The sequence below is a fragment of the Castanea sativa genome, chromosome 9 (assembly GCF_040712315.1).
Source record: "Castanea sativa cultivar Marrone di Chiusa Pesio chromosome 9, ASM4071231v1".
NCBI lineage: Eukaryota > Viridiplantae > Streptophyta > Magnoliopsida > Fagales > Fagaceae > Castanea > Castanea sativa.
In genome coordinates this window covers 42,113,952-42,134,235 of record NC_134021.1, presented here as the reverse complement: position 1 = coordinate 42,134,235, position 20,284 = coordinate 42,113,952, and the positions used below count along the sequence as shown (strand labels likewise).

The following is a 20,284-nucleotide window of genomic DNA, read 5'->3' as shown; positions in this document are numbered from 1 at the left end:
AAGTAAAAATATAATTTTTAAATAATTGATAGTGTGGATTAGGTTGGTTTACTTGAGTTGATAATTTCGCCAAGTCAAACTTAACCTGACCTAAGCTTAGAATAAAAATATTAATAAAATCCAACCCAACTCAACCCAAGACGTGGTTTGGGCAGATTTGTTAGATTTTTTTTTTTTTTTTTTTTTTCTGAAATGACAGATTTGTTAGATTAGATTAGTGGGTTGAAATATACTTGTGCACTTGTGCTGATTATAAATTTATAAATAAGAAAGAAAAAAAAAAAAAAAGGCGTAACAAATAGATCAAGCCATATGGCCCGTTCATCTTGGGCTTGGGCCAATGAACACTAGCAAGGACCAAAAAGTGCATGAAGAAAACCCATGAACATCACAACAATGACGCTGGCAAACAGAAATACAAAACACAGTGAAATCTTTACACGGCGAAATTATCAGAAAACTGAAATGGGTTTCTCGCTTTCTCTACCTTAAACCCCAAAGCCGAAATCTTTACAGGAATTCCTTACAAAAATGGGTTTCTTTGTCTCAATGCCTTCAGCAGAAGACCTCGCCTTTCCACTCTACTCTGCTCTCTCCAATTTTATTTCATGGTTTGTTGTGGTAAACTTTCTGGGACATTGTGATTTTCTTGGTTTCTGTAGCTGCAGAAGTTTTGGGTGTTATTTTAATTCAAATTTCAATGTCTTGGTGTTATATCTTAATTTTTCTGAACTGGGTTCCCAGATTTTGCAAAGTTTCCTGCCTTTTTGTTATTGGGTATTTTGCACCGACTCCAATGCATGCTTGTATGAATATGAAATTGAAAAGATTTAAATAATTTATAGAGCTTTTGCTTTTTCTTTGCTTAATGTATATGTGAAAGAAGAAACAAAGGCCCATGTATAAGTAGTGTAATTGTAGGGAAAAGAAGAAGAGAAGAGAAACTATAAATTGCAAAGGGAAGCTAGAGTTTTGCTGTTATTGATTGAAACTAAAGAGGGAATAAGGGATTTTATTGCTGGAATGCTGGAGCTTGTGATGGTATAATGGAAAGAAGAAAGATAGGAAGAATTTGTGAAATTGATAAGTGGAAAGAGGCTAGGACTTGGAAGTGCATAAACATGGGGAGTTGAGTGCATTAGGTCAGAGAGAAAATGAACAATGATCTCAACAATGTGTCTCATATTTGTGTATGAAGAAGTCCTTGTTGATGAGGGTGACACAAACTTGCTCAGCAGCAAGCAATTTGAACCCAATAAAAGGAGAGAGCTGCATCATGGAGTTGGAATTCTTGTTTTGTGGCTTTCACTGGTTATAAATTATTGCTTGAGGTAGAGGTGTTTGGTTCTTTAATTTGTTTTCAAAGCCTCTTTGACTTTAGGTCTTGAATCATTTGGTGAAGTTTGGGAAGGAGAAAGACTATTGGGCTAGAGGAGCATGGCATGTATGTTAGTTTGATAGGAGGTACACTGCTCAAGAATCTCTCCTTCTCTTTTATTTATTTATTTTTAAATTTTTATGCACTGAAGGAACATCCTTAAAAGTTGTCAGATAGCATTTCTATGCCTTTTAGGCTGCTCGTAGATCTTTATTATGACGAAGATGATTGTTGAAGTGCTCCTTTTCTGTCTTTAACTTCCTTCAAGATTTTCAGGATCTTATAGTGTTGTTGTTTTTGTAGTTATGGTATATACAACTATAGGCAATACCTGTACTACCGTCAATGTGTGTGTGCCTTCTCATGGTCTTTCTTGTTCTCAAATCAATTGATTAATTCTTTATTTCTTCATTCCCTCAAATCAATTGTTTGATTCCTTCTGTTCTCAATTTTATATATTTTATTTAAATTCTAGATGAGTATTGCAGTATTGCCTTCCTGTTGTCCTATAACCAATTTTCTTTTTCCTTTCAGAGTGGAAGAAGAGACAAGATAACCTCTATTGCCATGTACATTTGCCGTCTTTCCACTGTAGGTAGAGAGCAGCTCATGATGCAAATTTATGTATATTTTTGTCATTTGTCTGACAAAACTTTCCCACTACTGATGCCATTTTTAAAATTATTTTCTTATTAAAATTTGTAAATGTATATGATTGGTTTGCTCTAATTTGTAAATTCTAATTATATTCATTTTTTCAGCTGAAGTTTCAGAATTTGAATGTGACGAACTCCTTGATGATATCAAAGCAACAAAAAAAGGCACTGCATGACGTCTAGCTCTCTCAAGACTTGCTAGTGATTTTGGTAGAGAATCTATGTTGTCATTACAACGCTTTTTTAGCTCACGATGTGCACCTGTGATATCTATTGGCTCATTGAAGCTTGATATAGCTCTTGGGGTTGGAGTATTACCAAAGGTGATTATTCGAAAAGAAATTTTTTTCTCTTGCCACATATTCTGTATGAGCATATGCATAGGTGTACACCCCACATTTATGCTAGAGACACAGGTGGATTCCTGGTGCATTATACCAAAAGTGATGTGTGGGACATGTGTATGACCTTGTATGGTCAGCTATCCTAATATTGTTTTTGATACAGTTATCTAGGTTAGTTGACCATGGCAATTATTGCTTTGTAATTTCTTCTAACTTGATCTTCACTTTGTTCATTTTCAATATGAATTAAACAATATTGGTGCAAAGCATTTATGTTATAATCACCTTTTATTACATATCTGACTGTACATACTTTAATGTTGTTGGGTATTAGGCTCAATGAATTAAGAATAGTGGTTTTGTTTAATTTTTCTTTGAAATGGAATTTTAAACCCTTAAATATTAATTCCATTGTTGTTAAGAACCAAAAAGATGGATTTTAGTTATTTGTGCAAAGTGAACACTAGAGAGAGATTTTATATGGTCTTTGGTGTGAAGCCTTTTTTTTTTTTTTTAGTGGGATCTCACTTCATGGTTAGACCCGGATTGTGCTTGGATATTGGTAAGGCTGAATCCACTAAACAATCACCCCCCCCCCCCCCCCCCACAACACACACACACACACACACCAAAAAAAAGTGTGTTTTCTGTTGTTGATGCCCAAACTTGGGTTTTCATCTTATGCTTAAACATATCATCTCGGGCACAAGTCGGAAACTATGATGGAATACATCATACTCCCTTTAATTTTACTTATCTAAAAAAGAAACAGTATTCTCTGTCAGTCGTTAACATTATGTTCAAGAGATGAACTCTTTTGGCTTCTAGATTTTGGTACTTGTCACTGTTGTGATCGAGGTTTTGGGTACATACTATAGTTCCGTTGTGTATGGTACTCCATATAGGTTCTTAACATTGTGCTAAAATTTTAGGAATTCATTAGTAGCTTTTTCAGGTTGGATGTGGAGGATAAAATAGTGTTGCATGCATGGTCAACCATTTTATTTTGAGTCTTTTTACTATTAATTCATTATAGCCAAGAAACTTGTAGCTCAATTGGTTGGCACCTCCTGGTGTCTCCAAGAAATCCAAGGTTCAAATCCCTCCTCTCCTGTTGTAATAATTAAAGTATCAAAAATAAAAAAACTATTAATTCATTATATAAAGAGGGGTTACTTATAAAAAAAAAAATTATATAAAGAGGGTTCTTTGCATGTCATGATTATGATTCTCAACTAATGAGTGTTGTTTCATGAACATTGGGAACTGCAGTTTGTGAACATATAAAAACTTAAAGAGCTTGAAAATGTACTACTTATGTTATGAATCAGTTACTTCTTGATGAATGTGTGTTAATGATTTTGATCTCACAGTTTATGTTTAGCTACAAAGAAATGGAGTAGTGTCATTGATGGTGTGCTTAGAGATTTACTCTACACTTTGCAAGGAAGAATTGTTGAAATTTATGGGCAAGAGGCATCTGGAAAAACAACACTTGCCCTTCATATCATCAAGGAAGCTCAGAGGCTTGGAGGTGTGTACTTATTTTGTCATCTTGCACTTTGTGATTGATGTTTTAGGTATGACTTGAATTAGTTTGGTTTGCCAAGGAAAGCAAGAGACTTCTTTTTAACCCATCATTGTGAATGAAATCCAATCAGTCAGTGTACATAGATCCCAGAACCCTTGATTGTTCTTATTTACAATAATTACATTAATCAAAGCTAATTATAGATCCTTCTACAAACTTAGTACATGTTATGTACTATGATATGTAAAGACTTGACCAACAATTTCCCATAAAAGGAAGTATCAGAAGATGTTCAAAATATTTACCTGAACAATTAGTTTAGCCTTGCATAGAGATATCCCATTGGTTTTGGAAACTGTTAGTCGTTTGGCCTTTTATAAGTAAGATTATCTCATTAGCTATGTTCAGTATGGCTTTTGTTTAGGCTAATATTTTGTCAAGACCACTCTTTTGGTGAACTTTTTATTGTAAATGTCTAACTTTTCTATCTCTTCATAAGAAATATATCTATAATGGTATTGTTGTGAATCTATTATTTGTTTTGGGTTTAGCTTACTTTCAGTACATTTTCAACTGAAATTTTCTTTTGTTTTAATGAGAAACTACCACATCACCTACTAACTAAATAAAATGTAGAGATTAAAACCCACTTCTATTTGCCATTATATATTTAAAATAAAAGGAGATTCCAGTTAAAAAAAGTGCCGGAGGTAATCCAAACCCGTTTGTTTTCTCAATACCTTAATTTTAACTGATAATCTCTTAGATGATGCCCATCTTGCAATTAATCTTGACACACTAGATATGGCTGTCCAGATCTTCTGCTTAAAAATGCAGGACCAAGCCATATCACCTCGTTTGATGCTTCTATTATCTTTTTGTTCTTGCTCTATGGTTTTTCTAGGTGCTCACTTTTTTTTCTAATGTTTTCAATTCGTTTTACAACTATTAAGCTACAATTATGATTGCTTCGTACATAACATGTAATTGTGAAAATTTGGACATCCAATGAATATAAATAACAGCATGGATCTTTGCTGGTTTTGTCTGTCCATGATGGAAAATTTTGCTACCATTTCACTCCAGGTATTGACAGTGAACTTGAAAAATCAGTACTATTGAACCTTGCGTGTATACTATAGGCACAAATGATTGCCATGTTGGGATTTTTCTTTTCTTTTATTTTGGGAGTACATTAGATTTGATATGGCAGTTGTTACTCTGGATTGCTTTTGGTTCTGAGTCGAGAATAACTGCACTTTAAATGTGTGCTTCTGTTCTTTCTATAAAAATGCATAGTACTTGTTCTAGTTGCTTCATTTTTTCCTATAAGTTTCCTTTGAATGCAAAAGAAAAATTCTCTACTGTTTTCTTTTTGCAAGAAATTTTTTAAGCATGAAAAATTCTTAAACCCCTACAGTGATCTGAGATTGCATATTTCTGCTTATTGACGTTAGTGTGGCATGAGTAAGGTAATTGAGCTCTTGCTCAACTGGCACCTTCTTCCTTTGTAAGTGCTACATGGAGCGTGAAATTGTGGGTTTAAGACTCAATGGGTGTGTGTAACTTATGAATAAATGGCACCGGCATGAGTAAGAAAAAAAATTAGCGCCTTTTTTAATCCTTGTTGGTGGCAGTGTACAAATATGTAAGAAAGGCAGACATCTCAATTGCATTGAATTAATGTGCAGCATGGAATATTTTTTGGTTTGATATTCTCTACAAATAATCACTTCTAAATAATCCAATGGGAGATTTAGGCTATTCTTGCATTTTTGGCCCTTGTTGCAAAGCTTCCCCAACAAAAATTGAAGGAGAATCAAGGAAAATCACAAAACATGGACAAAAACAAAAACCACAGTTGAATTTAATCCTTATTTGAAGTTCATTTGGGCTTCATTTTTCAAGCAAACAAGTAAAGGGTCTACCATTGTGAAACGTCTAACCACCCCCCTCCCCCCCTTTTTTTTTCTGAATAATAAATTCATTTATAGCATTATTATTGGGGCTTCTAAAACTCTTAAAATTATTTTAACACTTCAAACATCGAAATACCACCTACACCCAGGTTTTTGTAGTTTAAAAAATTTAGAACTTTGTTACAGTAAATTCTTACTTTTCGAATTTACTAAAAAAATAATTACGTTCAGAAATTACTGTAACTAAGTGCTAAACTTAAAACTGATTATTTAATTTACCCTCTCTCTTACTTTTTTGTAAATCTTTTTGTTTATATAATTTTAATAAATATTCTGTGAAAATAAGAGATGAGATAAAGCGTTAAATTAGCTATTTATTAAGAAATTGGGATGCTTTATTAATGCGCCTCACTTTTAACTTTTTTAATAGTGGAAACACATATTTAGGTAACCGGGTAGTAATAAGTGGTTGATTGAAAATTTGATAATACACGCTGTTAGAGCATTCGCACATCTGCAGTCTTTGTATTATTTTATTTTACTATTTCAAAAGTTATTTTATCAATTATACTTTATCATTTTACAACACAACTAACCTCTCAATTTTTATTTTTCTATTCAACTTATTAAAATAATATATGCTACCCAATAAAATAATATAATCCAATCTCTCTCAATAAAATAATATATACTACCCAATAAAAAAAATGAAATTTAAGTTTACAATGGGTGAACAGTATTTTGTATAGGTAGAAGTCCATTGTAGCACTATTGTAAAACTTTTTTCAAGTACAACACCGGGTAATGGGGTTGTTTTGTGCTTTGATGCTAAAATTTTCCTACATATACTATTTAGGGTGAGTTTGGTTGAGCTTTTTGAAAAAGTGCATAATGAAAAAATTGAGTTTTTAAAAAGTGCATAATGAAAAAGTGATTTTTCAAAAAGCTGAGTGTTTGGTAAAAGCTGTTAAAAAGTACTTTTTAAAAAAGCTAAGTGTTTGGCTAACATTTATAAAAGTTGCAGTTTAAGAGATAAATTACCAAAAAAGACAATGTATATATAAGATAGTTTATTTCATACTTAAATCAACTACTTCATATACTTAAATCAATTTTTCTCTTTCTAAAAAATTTTTTTTTTCTCATCAATATTAGCTAATAATAACCTAACACTTAAGATTTCTTGCAAAAGTATTGTAAAAATATTGTGATAAAAATTGATACTGATTTTAATTTGAACGTACTATTAAAATTATTATTTTTTCTTTCTATAAAAATTATTTTTTTCTCACCAATATTAGCTAATAATAACTTACCACTTAAGATTTATTGTGAAAATATTGTGATAAAAATTAATACTGATTAAAATTTGAACGTACTATTAAAATTATTTTTTTCTCTTTCTATAAAAATTATTTTTTTCTCACCAATATTATCTAATAATAACTTACCACTTAAAATTTATTGTGAAAATATTGTGATAAAAATTAATACTAATTAAAATTTGAACGTACTATTAAAATTATTTTTTTCTCTTTCTATAAAAATTATTTTTTTCTCACCAATATTTACTAATAATCATTTACCACTTAAAATTTATTGTGAAAATATTATAAAAATATTGTAAAAATATTGTGATAGCATTCCCTTCTTTTTCTTTCTTTTTTTTCTTTCCATCTTTTTTTTTCTCCTCCACACGTTACTGCATTTCCTTCTTTTTCCCTTTTTTTTTTTTTTTTCCCACTCTTTTTTTCTCCTCCACCCACGTATAACTCCTTTCCTTTATTTCCTTCTTTCCTCACTTTTCCCAGACACTTCTCCCATTCTCTAGAGCATTCCACACAGCTCTCCTTCTTCCTCCTCTTGTTTTTTTTTTTTTTTGTGCAAGAACTCAGAGGTACTACGTCTCTTTTTTCATCTTTTTTCTTTATTTCCTTATTTCGTCTTTCCTTCTTTATTCTTTTTTTTTTCACACTCCATAGAAGATGATGATGAAGAAGATGAAGATGATTGAAACATAAGGATTTTGGGATTTTGGGTTTGATTTTGAGTTGATTTTTTTTTTCCTGTGGATTTTGGGTGTGATTTTGAGTTGATTTTTTTTGAGTTGATTTTGGGTTTGATTTTGAGTTGATTTTTTTTTTTTCCTGTGGATTTTGGGTTTGATTTTGAGTTGATTTTGTTTTGGGTTGATTTTGAGTTGGGTTTGGGATGGGTTTTCCAATGGGATTTGAGTTGATTTTAAGTTGTTTTGTGTTGATCAGATTAGAGAAATGAATTTTTTTTTAAAAATACAGAGGAAGAGATAGAGGCGTGTGTGAGCTTGATGAGAGGCGTTGAAGAAGACGAAGAAAGGAGAATGGACAGATTTATTGAAGGGAAATTTGGTAATTGCCCAAGATTGTTCCACGGATAAATTAGAACGCACACTGGCTTTTGGCAAAATGGACCTCCAGAGCTCCATAAGGGATTGCGCGTTTTATGCCTTGCTCAAAACACAACTTTTTTCAAAAAATTGCATTTTGCGCTGAACCAAACACACATAAAGGACTGACTTTTTGAAAAAGTGGGTTTTTGGACTCAAAACGTTAAACCAAACGGGCACTTAAAATGGCCAATGTGAATGCTTTGACACTTTCTCTGTTTAAAAAAAAAAAAGAAAAGGAAAAACGGACAAAGTATAATTACATATTATTTGCTTTTTGACAAGTTAGAAAAAAAGTTGATTTTATATATTGCTTTTTATTACTCTTTGTGAACAGCTTTGGTTCACCTTCTTCTATGTAGATGCGGGCTTTGCTACGCGTAATTTGGCTTATGCTTTTTATGTTAGAAATTTCCAAGTCTCCAGTGTAAAGAAAAGTTAAGTCATAAAGTAAAGCATAAACACGATGCACAATCCCATCAAGATAAACTTTTTCCAAATTATTGATACTTTTCACAATATTAAGCTATGTGTCCTTTGATGTACCAAATCTACAAAACAGTGTTTCATAGCTTGTTTGACAGGTTATTAGTGTTTTTTGTATTATTTTTAGTTCCAGAGTTGAGTAATTTGCGTAAAATAAGATGAATAGAGATAGTTTACTTTTTATTTTCAAAATAATGATACAGATGTAAATTGAAAATGCTAGTGATACTCTTTTTTTTTTTAAGCATGAGGTATCAGAACAAGTCCAAGCCTAAAGAGTAAAAAATTAAAATTAGTATTGCATAAAAACTCAGTCAAAGGAGGTCTAGTATACGCACTACTAAACACTATGGGTCCGTTTGAATACAACTGAAAATACTGTAATAAAATAATTTTTAAATATGTGAATAGTACCATGGCAGGAACGGAGCTACTCTTTGACTAGGGGGGCCATGGCCCCCCCCTGGATTTTGGAGAAAAAAATTTCTATAGGTATAGGTATATTTAATGTTAATGTTCAATTAGCCCAAAAAAATTAATCCCAGAGCCATGTTATGACCAGGGCCCTCACAACACCCCCATATATATGTTGTTTGCTATCTCATATAAGAAGATAAACTCAAAGATGAAGATGAGAGAAAATAATTTCTCATTGAATGAATAAGGAAAGTGCAGCTCTGCTTATATATACAAGAAACATAGCACTTGAATGAAACAAAATAAAAGCAATTAAAACAAGCTTTTTAATTTTAACACAAATCAAGTTCTGGTATTGCACCTTTTGGGTTCTCAATATCAAAATTAGCCTAAATTCTCTCCCTTAATGACTAAAATGTTGCAATTATATATATATATATATATATATATATATATATATATATTTATATATATTTATATATTAAAGTCCAAACTTCGCCCCCCCAAACCTTCGGCTCTGGCTCCGTCCCTGACCATGAGACCCATTTTTAATAAAAAAAATTGCTGAAAAGTGCATGAACAATGCAAAACAGGGCGTGAACAGTAACTCTTGTCCCTTAGTTGAAATGCGTGCAAAGGAAAAAAAAGAAGAAGAAAGAAGGCTAAAACGCGTCCGAGGGAAACGTAAACGCAATAATTTGTATCCAAACAATCACTATGTCAACTTGTCAAGGAGCATGAATAAGACTCCATTTTGAAAGCATGACTTTTATCATAGGAAGTGTAAAAAAACATGAGAGCAAATATATATCATATGGAGCGAGGTTTAAATTCTATTATATTAAAAAAAAAAAAAAAAGCAAACGCGTATTTTCATTTACTTATCTTCTAATTATTGGCCTCTGTTCTTGGTGTTCACCTTAGTTTATCTAAGTGGAAAAAAGAAAAGAGGAGTTCACACTTCTCAAGAAAAATAATATCACTGTTAATTTCATTAGACTGAGGCATAAATTTTGAATTAAATGAATGAAAAAAAAATTACATTAGGGAATAAAACAAATTCATCAAATTATATCATTTTTTTTATAGGAACCAAATTATATCCTACGTTTGACATCAGTGTATACAACTCTTTGCTGAAAGTGTAGTAAACAGCTATAGTATATTTGTATTTTTTTTAAAGTAAAAAATTAAAATTAAAATTTCAAAAAACAGTACATAAAAATAAATAGTTAAAAAATTTGTCAAATAAGTTGTAGGCAAACAAATTAAATCTAAAATTAAAAATAGAAGGAAAATCACAAGTCATTGAAAAAACAAAAACCACAGTTGAATTTAATCCTTATTTTGAAGTTCAATTGGGCTTCATTTTTCCCAGTAAAAAAGCAAAGGTTCTTAATGTTAGTTGAGTGCCGGGTTCCCCAATAGATTGACCCGCGATAATACCTACAGCTTCTCCCAATTCGACCAGGCCCCCATGAGTAGGACTTCGGCCATAACATAATTGGCAGATCCAAGATGTACTACTACAAGTAAAAGGGGTTCGAATAGATATTGGTTGTGTTTGAAAGGTTATAAATCGATTGACAAGTCCAATCCCAATATCTTGATTTCTAACGGCAATGCATCGCGGGCCCATATATATATCATCTGCTAATACACGACCAATTAATGTTTGTATAAAAATCCTTTCCGGTATCGTCCCATTTTTAGGACTCACAGAAATACCTCGGATAGTACCACAATCTGTTCTACGTACAACAATGTGTTGAACAATTTCCACAAGTCTGCGTGTAAGATATCCAGCATCTGATGTTCGTACAGCAGTATCTACAACTCCTTTTCGGGCTCCGTAGCAAGAAATTATATATTCTGTTAAAGACAGTCCTTCACGTAAATTGCTTTGAATGGGTAAATCGATCATTTGTCCTTGTGGATCCGACATTAACCCTCTCATACCTACTAATTGGTGTACTTGAGATGCATTTCCTCTAGCTCCCGAAAAAGACATCATATGTACTGGATTAAAAGGATCAGTCATCCTAAAATTAGGATTCATTTCTTGTCGCAAATATTCACTTGTAGCATACCATATCTCAATGGATTGTCGTAATTTTTCTACTGCGTGTACATTTCCATAATAATGGTGTTTTTCCAAAACCAAACTTTGTTGTTCCGCATCTTGGACTAACCATCCCTTAGAAGGTATTGTTAAAAGATCATCAATTCCTAATGAAATGGATGTAGCAGTGGCTTGCTGGAACCCGAGGGTCTTTACTTGATCCAGAATGTGTGATGTATATGCCATTCCGAAGTGATCTATTAATCTGCTAATAAGTCGTTTAATGGCAGTTCCATCTATCACTTTATTGTGAAAGACCGTATTGGCCCGTTCTGCCATAAGTACCTCCATATTCCGCTGAGTGGGGTTCGACAATGGGTTTGAGTCAATGATTGGAAAACGTCCTTTTCTCGATTTAAATTCGCGTAAAAATTCAGGAACTATGGTCCTAATTGAACCAGAGAGACGCTAATTTACATCAGTGTCATAGAATTACTTAGCATAAATACCATACTATTAGGTTAGGTACCATATGAGCAGGTCCGGCACAACCCTTGGATAGCTTCTTCGATTTCTCGATAAAGAGAAATAGGACCAACAGTGGTTCGAATGTATGTACAAAGAATTTCTTTTTTTATACTTCTTACTATCTACACATTTTGAAACGTCAAACTCAAAATAAGATAAAGCGTTAAAGTAGTAATTTTTTAAGAAATTTGGATACTTTAACTTTTTTTTCCCCCCCAGTGGGAACACCTTTGTTGGTAATAGAGTTTTGGCTTTCTGTGTAAAGAAATTTCCAAGAAACCTCCACTCTAGCGTAAAGAAGAAAAAGTGAGTCATAAAATATTGTGCATCAATGCATGTGCTCACTAGTGCAAGCAAAAGTGAATCATAATATTGTGCATTGGTGAAATTATTGTAATTTCCTTTTTTATACAAGTAATTTTATGTAAGCACTATATAGTAAAAGCCTCATAAAATATCGTAACAAATCTTTTTTTTTTTTTTTGTTAGTAGAAATAACAAAATCTTTTAAGTTTTGAGAATGTATTCCATGTTCATGAGAGAGAAAAAAAAAATCAAATTATACCCTGACCATAAAAAAAAGAGAAAGTAGTAAAACTTTCCAAACGTAAAAATTGGAGTCTTTTAGCTGAATATTGTTAAAATATGAGTGTATTTGTGATATATGTATTGTTTAAAATTATTTAAGGAAATAAGGGGAGAGGTGAATTTCAGTAATAATGTTGTCGAAATTATGAGAAAAAAAGTGAGAGAGAAAATAAAATTGCAATTGTGGCAATACAATTTCCGAAATAGGAGAGAAAAGTGAAAATAGAATTACAGCAACATTTTTTTTTTTTTTTTTGAGAATCGAAATGGGGGCCTTTATGGTTGTATTTTGCCACCCGGGTTTTGAAAGCCACATGAGGGACAGGACCACAGATCCCACCGCGAAACCCATTAGGTCCGGTGGGACCCCATGGTCCCCTCAAGTCCCTCACGCAACAGCCCACCAACAAGAGCCCGCTGGTAGCGGGAATCGAACCTAGGCTGGTTAGGCGAAGCGAACGAACCATGCCAGCTGAGCCAAGCCCTCATTGGCAGAATTACAGCAACATGATTGCCAAAATTTAGAGAATTCTGGCCCACTAAAGTAGGAGAGAGAATTAGTGTAAGGGAGAAGAGAAAATTCATAAAAAATGAAAATTCTGGTAGGGTGAAGCACCCAAGCTAAGCATCAAGCACTTGGCCATGCCAAGCTTTATTGTCAATAATGAAATCTAACATTGTTTATTCGAAATGTTGATAGTAGCTACAATTTCTTTCCTATGATTTGTAGCTTTTAAAAAAATTGAATGTAGCTACACAATACACCACACTTTATTACCTTTATTGGAAGCTAAAATTATTTATTCTTAGATTAATTAAATATTTCAACAAAAAATTTTAAATTTTTTAAGGATAATTATGAAAAAAATAGATATGTTCAAAGTTTAGATTAATTATAGATTACAAAATATTGTGTTTTAACGCTACTAAAATGAATGGTGTATATTAATTTAAAAAATGGTGTATTTTTATTATTATTTGTCAAAAAAATTTTGATAGTATATAACACTAATAATATTTTTAGTAAACGTAATAACTAATAAGTAATAATAATAAATTAGAAATGCATAAAGACTAAATAGTTACAACCAAAAAAAAAAACCAAAAATATTCTTTTGGTATTGCATTACCCTATAATTAAAAACAATTCCAAAAATGAATAATGAGTCATTAAACTAATAATATAAGTACTTTAGTTTCTATGGATCACAATAATAATAATACTCATTTAAAAATTTAAAAAAAAAAACATTCAGAAAAAAATCCTGCATTCATGAGTCTACCATGCACTAGTTTTTTTAAGAAATTCGGATCCTAATGCCCTTTACTTTATAGCTTTTTCTAGTGTAAACACCTTAGTAGATAATTGGGTGGTTTTAACCAAAAAAATATAAAAAGGCAACTGAGTGGTTTGGTTGAAAAATATAATAATACACGCGGACACTTCCCGCATTTCAAAAAGAGAACAAACCGACCAACTATAATTTATTTTTTATTTGCTTTTTGATAATCTTCAAAAGTTGTTTTTATATATTCTAGTCTTTGTGAACAACGTTGGTTCATCTGCTTCATCTTCGAGTTCAATAATTTGAGAGAGAGAGAGAGAGAGAGAGAGAGGGTATGAGTCAAGTCTTTGTTTATTGTCTTCTCACAAAAGTCTTTTTTTATTGCGGGTATTAACAACTTCATGAACTAATTGGATTAATTATAATATAGTTGGTACGTCGAAATTTTCATTTTTAAAACTTCCAAAATGCTATTTTAAAGCGCATTTGAATTTCAATTGGGTTTCATAATTTTTATTTCTCATAAGCAGCCAAAAAAGAACAACCAAACCACCTAAATTATTGGCCTTTCATTTTATAACTTTGATTCTTTGCAATAGAAAGTGTATAGAAACATGAAACATGAAAGGGTCATTATCATGGAGTGAGGTCTTAAATTCTATCCTATTTAAAAAAAGAAAAGAAAAGAGAAGGCAAACGTGCACTTCCATTTCCTTCTTCTGGTTATTGGCCTCTGTTTCTGGTGTTCATCTTGGTTTATCTATGCAAAAAAAGAAAAAGAAAAGAAGAGTTCACACTTCACACCAATAGTGATACCATTGCAGCAAAAACCAAAAAAAAAAAAAAAAATGATGGAGTTGGCCTTTTCCATTGCAGAAATTTAGAAACGGTCATTTAGGAGATATGGTGGCTTGCTTACCACAAGCTTTCCTTGGCATGGGGCATTTCCAGCAATCTGAAAAAGCTAATAACAATTAGATTACTAGCCTCATTGCCATATTTAGTTCAAGGTTTATGTCTTAGTCTAATGAGATTTATGTATTGCCAATCACCAAAATAAACATGAAGGAGATGAGACTCACCAACAAATAATGAATACACGTAAACCCACACCCACACCCACACGATACATGAATAATGATTTTTTTTTTTAGTTGATACATGAATGATGACTTAAATATTGCTATCTCAATATTATTTTTTGGTTTTAGATCACATTGCACTCCTTATAAAAAAAAAATTTGAGAAGACACTCCTTATAATTTTGGTGATCGGCAATATGCTAAGTTTATTATACTAAGGCATGAATTTTGAATTAAATGAATGGAAAAATTTTGCATCAAGTAGGGAATAAAACAAATTAACCAAATTCTATATTGTTACTAGAGCATTTGGCATCAATTTATTTAGATTTTTGTTAAAAGAATAAAAAAATTATACTTGTACTTCGAAAAAAAAAGAGTAAAATTTTAAAAGACTGTACATAAAAGTTAATAGCTAAAATTTGTCAAATAAATAGTAGGCAAACAAATTAAATCCAAAATTAAAAATTGAAGGAAAATCACAAGTCATTAACGGAAAAAAAATAAAAATAAAAACTCAATCCAATTTAAGCTATATTCGAAGTTCATGGGCTTCATTTTTCAAGTAAACAAGCAAAGTGCCAACCCTTTTTCTACCTCTAAAAAAAAATATGTAATCTATCTAATGGTTAGATTTTCAATTAGTAAGAGTTGTAATAAAACTTTATTATATATTATTTCAATGAATTATTTATATTATTTTAATGAATTTTAGGTTAAAATAGTAGGAGATAAGATAAAGCTTTAAAGTAGCTATTTTTTAAGATAATGCGCCCTCACATTATAACTTTTTTCTAGTGGAAACACTTTTGTAGATAACTGGCTGGTTTTAACCAAAAAATAAAAAAAAATAAAAAAAAGCTAAACTGGGTGGTTTGGTTGAAAATTTGATAATACACGTTGACACTTCCAGTGTTTCAAAAAGAGGACAAATAGACAAACTATAAATTATTTTTTATTTGCTTTTTGACAAAGCTAGAAAATTTATTTTTTATAATTTTTTTATATTGCTTTTTATTAGTCTTTGTGAACATCGGTGGTTCATCTTCGAGTTCAATTATTTGAGAGAGAGAGAGAGAGAGAGAGGTGGGGATTGGGTACAAAGCTTTTAGATTTTTATTTTTATTTTTATTTTTTTTACAAAATCCAAAGTCCACTTGTACATTTAATTTTTTTTAAAGAATTACATAGACACCAAAGTACACTTTATGTAAATTTATTTTATTACAGGAGGGATTAAAATGAAAACGATTTTTCAATTTTGGGAACTAAAATAGAAAAAGAAAAAAAGTAGGGACCAAAATGAAAATCAGCCAAAAATATAAGGACACAAATAGTATTTACACCTTCAACAAAAAAGAGCATTGAAAATCCATGAGTCTTGTTTTGGCATCCCCTATGGTAAGTGCACGTCAATTTAGCAAACAAGTAAGTTGTTTACAATTCATATTTAGTGCACAAAACTCCTACGTAGGAGTTTTGTGCACAAAAAGTATTCTTTTTTAAGGTCTTAAAGTGGTAATTAGTAGATAGTCTTACCTTCAATACTCAAGAATTAAAAACGCCCTTAAATGCACTTATCATGAATGACCCATAGTTACCGTATTTTTCATTGAGAAAATCATTAATCAGATGACCAATATTCCATATAAGCATATTAAGATTGAATTGGATTCAAAGCGAATAAGGGGTTGAGTTTCATTCTCTTTCTTGGCAATATCTGGATCTTTGTATTTTTAGGTCTTAGGTTTAGTTTTCCTATGACATTTCTACATCTTTCGTAAGTCCTTATTTTTGATGTGTTCGTAAGTCTTTTGTTTATAGTAAATATTATTGTCATGAGTCATGACCTTGAATGACTAAAAATATATATAGTTGTTAGGCTTAAATTGTCTTCATTCTTGGAGTTTAATATTTCTTTGACATGTTCACACCTCTCTCTCTACATTTTATTGATGACATAACTTTTGTTTTTTTATCTTTTTGAAATTTTACAAACATAGAGAATATAATAACATACTTTGGGGGCCCAAGGACCCAGGATGGGTTTAAGAGGTAAAGTGTGCGGGGGCCCGAGGATCAAGGATGAAGCTTAAAGGTCGCAGTCTAGGGTGATATGGCCACGGACCACGGGCCTGAGGAGGAGGGTTGCTCGGGAAAATGCAAGGTTGAGTCCAAGGGCATTCTATAGCCTACCAAGTGGGAGCCAAATGACAATGGGGGAAGTTTCTGGTTTAGGGCTGCCTGTGGCTTCACATTGAATGTCCTGCATCCAGCCTCTCGGCTGTATTGAATGGTGGGCAACAGCTTTATCAGCTACATTGATGAGGAAGTGACCTGAATAGTGCAAGTCACAGCTAAGCAGGTTCTTTCCACCACTTTCTTCAAACTGTAGGAAGGGATAAGTGTCAAAGGAGGAGACTTGTTAGGTGAGAAATGGATGGTTGAGATGAGAAGTGGGGAGGAGTATATATATTAGAAAGAGAGATTGTATGAGGAGGAGGGGATCAGAAAAAGAAGAGGAGAGAAAACAAGAAAAACATAGTGAGAATAGGGTAATGAACAGTACTTTTTTATTGAAACTTTAACCTCCTCGGGAGGACTTGTATAAGGGAGATTGGTTCATTTAATATACGGATCTTGCCTTTTTCTTACTTATCTGATCCTCAGACCGATCAATTTCTTTGTTGTATCATTCCCTCTCTATAAATTCTTTGTTTTAGGCCATAGATGAATTGATCTAGCCATTGTTCTGAGTGGGCTATGGACTCTAAGATTTTTCTTGCCCTTACACATACAATTCAACGGATAAATTTCAAAATTCACATCCAATAAAAAGATATAGGAAGAATTTGAAGGGTTTCTCTCCATACTAGCTAGTTTGGGAAGAAACATTTTCCTAATGAACTATTCTCCTAAGTTTTTCACAAACAATTTTAAGCAGTAATATATATATATATATATAAGGAAGTCCTAAAGAGAGTTCTAAGGGAAATCCTAGAAAAAGATTCTGAGATTTACAATAAGGGACAACCCCCCTTATATAAGTGAAATAAAGTAGTAAACAGTGCAAAGTAAATAGTGACATTTTACTATTCACATCAGGACCCGTGAGGGGTAATAGGAGCGCAATATCTGGAAGGAATCAAATCGGCTTTTGAGAACGAAAGTAGGTTGGCTGGTAGTGCCAAAAGTATCAGCAGAATAATTTTGTCTTTTCGAAAAGCTTGTATCTTGGAATAGTCAACAATAGATCATCATTATCAGGAAAGTATCGTCGGCAAATAGTAGCATCATCTAGCTGGACCAATATGCTTCTAAGTAGAAGCTGCATCAGATGGGTAACCAGCATAAGGGTCTCCTGGAAAGGGATCCCATGGGGGATCATCATTGCATTCATGTTCATGATAGGTTGAATATTGGTTACAGAAACCACAATACATTAATGGTTCGTATATAGGATCTCTTGTGAGGAATATTCTTGGGTTATCATGTTCTATCCATTGTAAGTGCCGGACCGCAGAAGTATAACGTTTGTTAACAAAAACAGAAATTCTATTTGTACAACCAAAGAAATGGTAGTCTTTCCATAATTCTTCAGAGACATCAAGAATTCGATTATTAAAGTAACTGCTCCAACATTCAGCAAGAGCATAGGGATGTTTATGGGAAACATAAGAATTTCCTTCATACCATTGGCCTTGGTGAGTATATCCATTAATAAGAACAAGATGCTTGGAAGGTTGAACATTCATCCAATTATTCTTTTCCCATTTGGGCAAAGTACTCCAACATCGGATTGAAACATAAGGGGTTGCTGCAACATCTGCAACAGCCTTTTGGATAATATCAGGGAACTGGTTAATTTGATCATGACTCGTTAATTTGATGAGCCTAACAAAACCAAATTCAAACATTTGAGAAAGCCAAAAAGGATCATCATCAGAACCATCTTCATAATTAATCAAAAGACTAGGGAAAGGATGGGTTTTTTCATGTACTCTGAGACTGCTCCCAAAGTATTTTCCCCATTTCTTTTTCAGGTAGCCTCTGTTGTGGCCATCAGGTTCAACAATGGTAGGAGCAATTGAGACAAGAGTTTTGAAATGTTTTAACCAAAGATCAAGATCTTTAGTCATAGCCTTGCTCTCAAAAATACAAGTTTGTACTTCTGGAGGCAAGTTGGCAACAACACTTTTGAGCAAAGATTGGTTTTTTAGACTCAATCTAGCAAAATCAGTACCCATTATAGTCTTTCTATCCATTGAATGGATTTCCTCTTTGCCAAAGAGTTGACTAATCAAGTTTGATTCATCATGATGGTTTTGAGTATAAACAAGGCAATTAAAAAGTTGGTCGGCAAAGGCTGCATTTTCAATAGTAGGGTCAATAATTTGGGTAGCAAGGTTAACAAGGTGAATTTCAAGTGCCCTCATGGTTTTGTTGAATAGTTTGTGGTGGTCTGAAGAATAGGCAGCTTGAAGATTGTCTAGAATGAATTTAATGGAATCTGGTAATTCACTATAGATTCCATTATGGAATTGCAAGTCTGTGTTCAATACTTCCTGTAAAGTTAATATGATATCACCACTGGAATATGTCACCTCCGTCGGGACAAATTCCTGAAGGGATGTTGCATTACTGGATTTTACTCCAGAAGATGCGCCTTCATGCATTACAAAAGGGTATCCCGCTGGGAACCTTTCGTCTTGAGGAAAGTCCTGTGCAGGTGCTTTCCCCTTGTCCCTCTTCTCTGCCGAAGAAGTCATAATATTCCACTTAGTAGTGGTAGTATTAAATCTTACTTTGTCCTGCCAAGTAAGGGAGAGGATGTTAAGCCAGTTGGCTATAGTTAATAGTATGATAGAATATTTTTTAGAAAAGTGTAAGTAAACAGTTTTAATGAAATTCTTTTGAAAAGCATGCTTCAAAAGCCAAAGTTTAATAAGAATATGTAATAGTTGTGACAATGAATGTTAGGATGACCATGATTGTGTTTGGGAATATTGTGGAAAGGGTGTTGGAGAATATTATTGTAGGAGGATATCATGCTACGGAGGATTTTGGACCAAAGCAAAGACTTGGTCAAAAGTCTAATGCAAAGAAGACCTTTTTGAGTTTTAGCATCCGTAGGAATTATAGGAAGTCCTTTGGTGAAGATATACCTTTCACTAGGGATTTTGTCATCATGCAAGTAGTCAATAAGAGAGATATCCACATTATCATAGTATCTATCATTCATCAGGACACTGTGACAATTGGCAATAATTATTGGCAACAAATGAGTAGAGCTATCCTTTTGTTTTATAAAGTTAAGATGTTTATTAATATTATGAGTTTCACACTTTGCACAAAATTTGAATTTTACTTCTTGTCCAAAAGGATCAGTAATAATTCCATCATCCTCAGTAAGGAAAGGATACAAAGAGTTAATAAAAGGCAAACCAAGAATTACTTTATCAGTCATGTTCTTAACAAGTACAGAGGGGATCTTAAAGCAAACATTATCATGGCAAACATGAGCATTATTTAATTCATATTTTATTTTCATTTTAGTTCCATTAGCAAAAACTAATCTTTCA

At 32.5% G+C, this 20,284-nt stretch overlaps 1 long non-coding RNA gene across 2 annotated transcripts; it reads left to right on the top strand.

The window, feature by feature from the left end:
* Window positions 1-416: 416 nt before the first annotated feature.
* LOC142611291 (uncharacterized) lies at window positions 417-4,222 on the top strand. 2 transcript variants are annotated; one of them, XR_012840000.1, is made up of 4 exons: window positions 417-621; window positions 1,913-1,969; window positions 2,140-2,357; window positions 3,752-4,222. It is a non-coding gene; the product is annotated as an uncharacterized LOC142611291 (long non-coding RNA). The 2 variants fall into 2 exon arrangements; XR_012839999.1 differs by having other exon boundaries at window positions 1,913-1,973.
* Window positions 4,223-20,284: the final 16,062 nt, after the last annotated feature.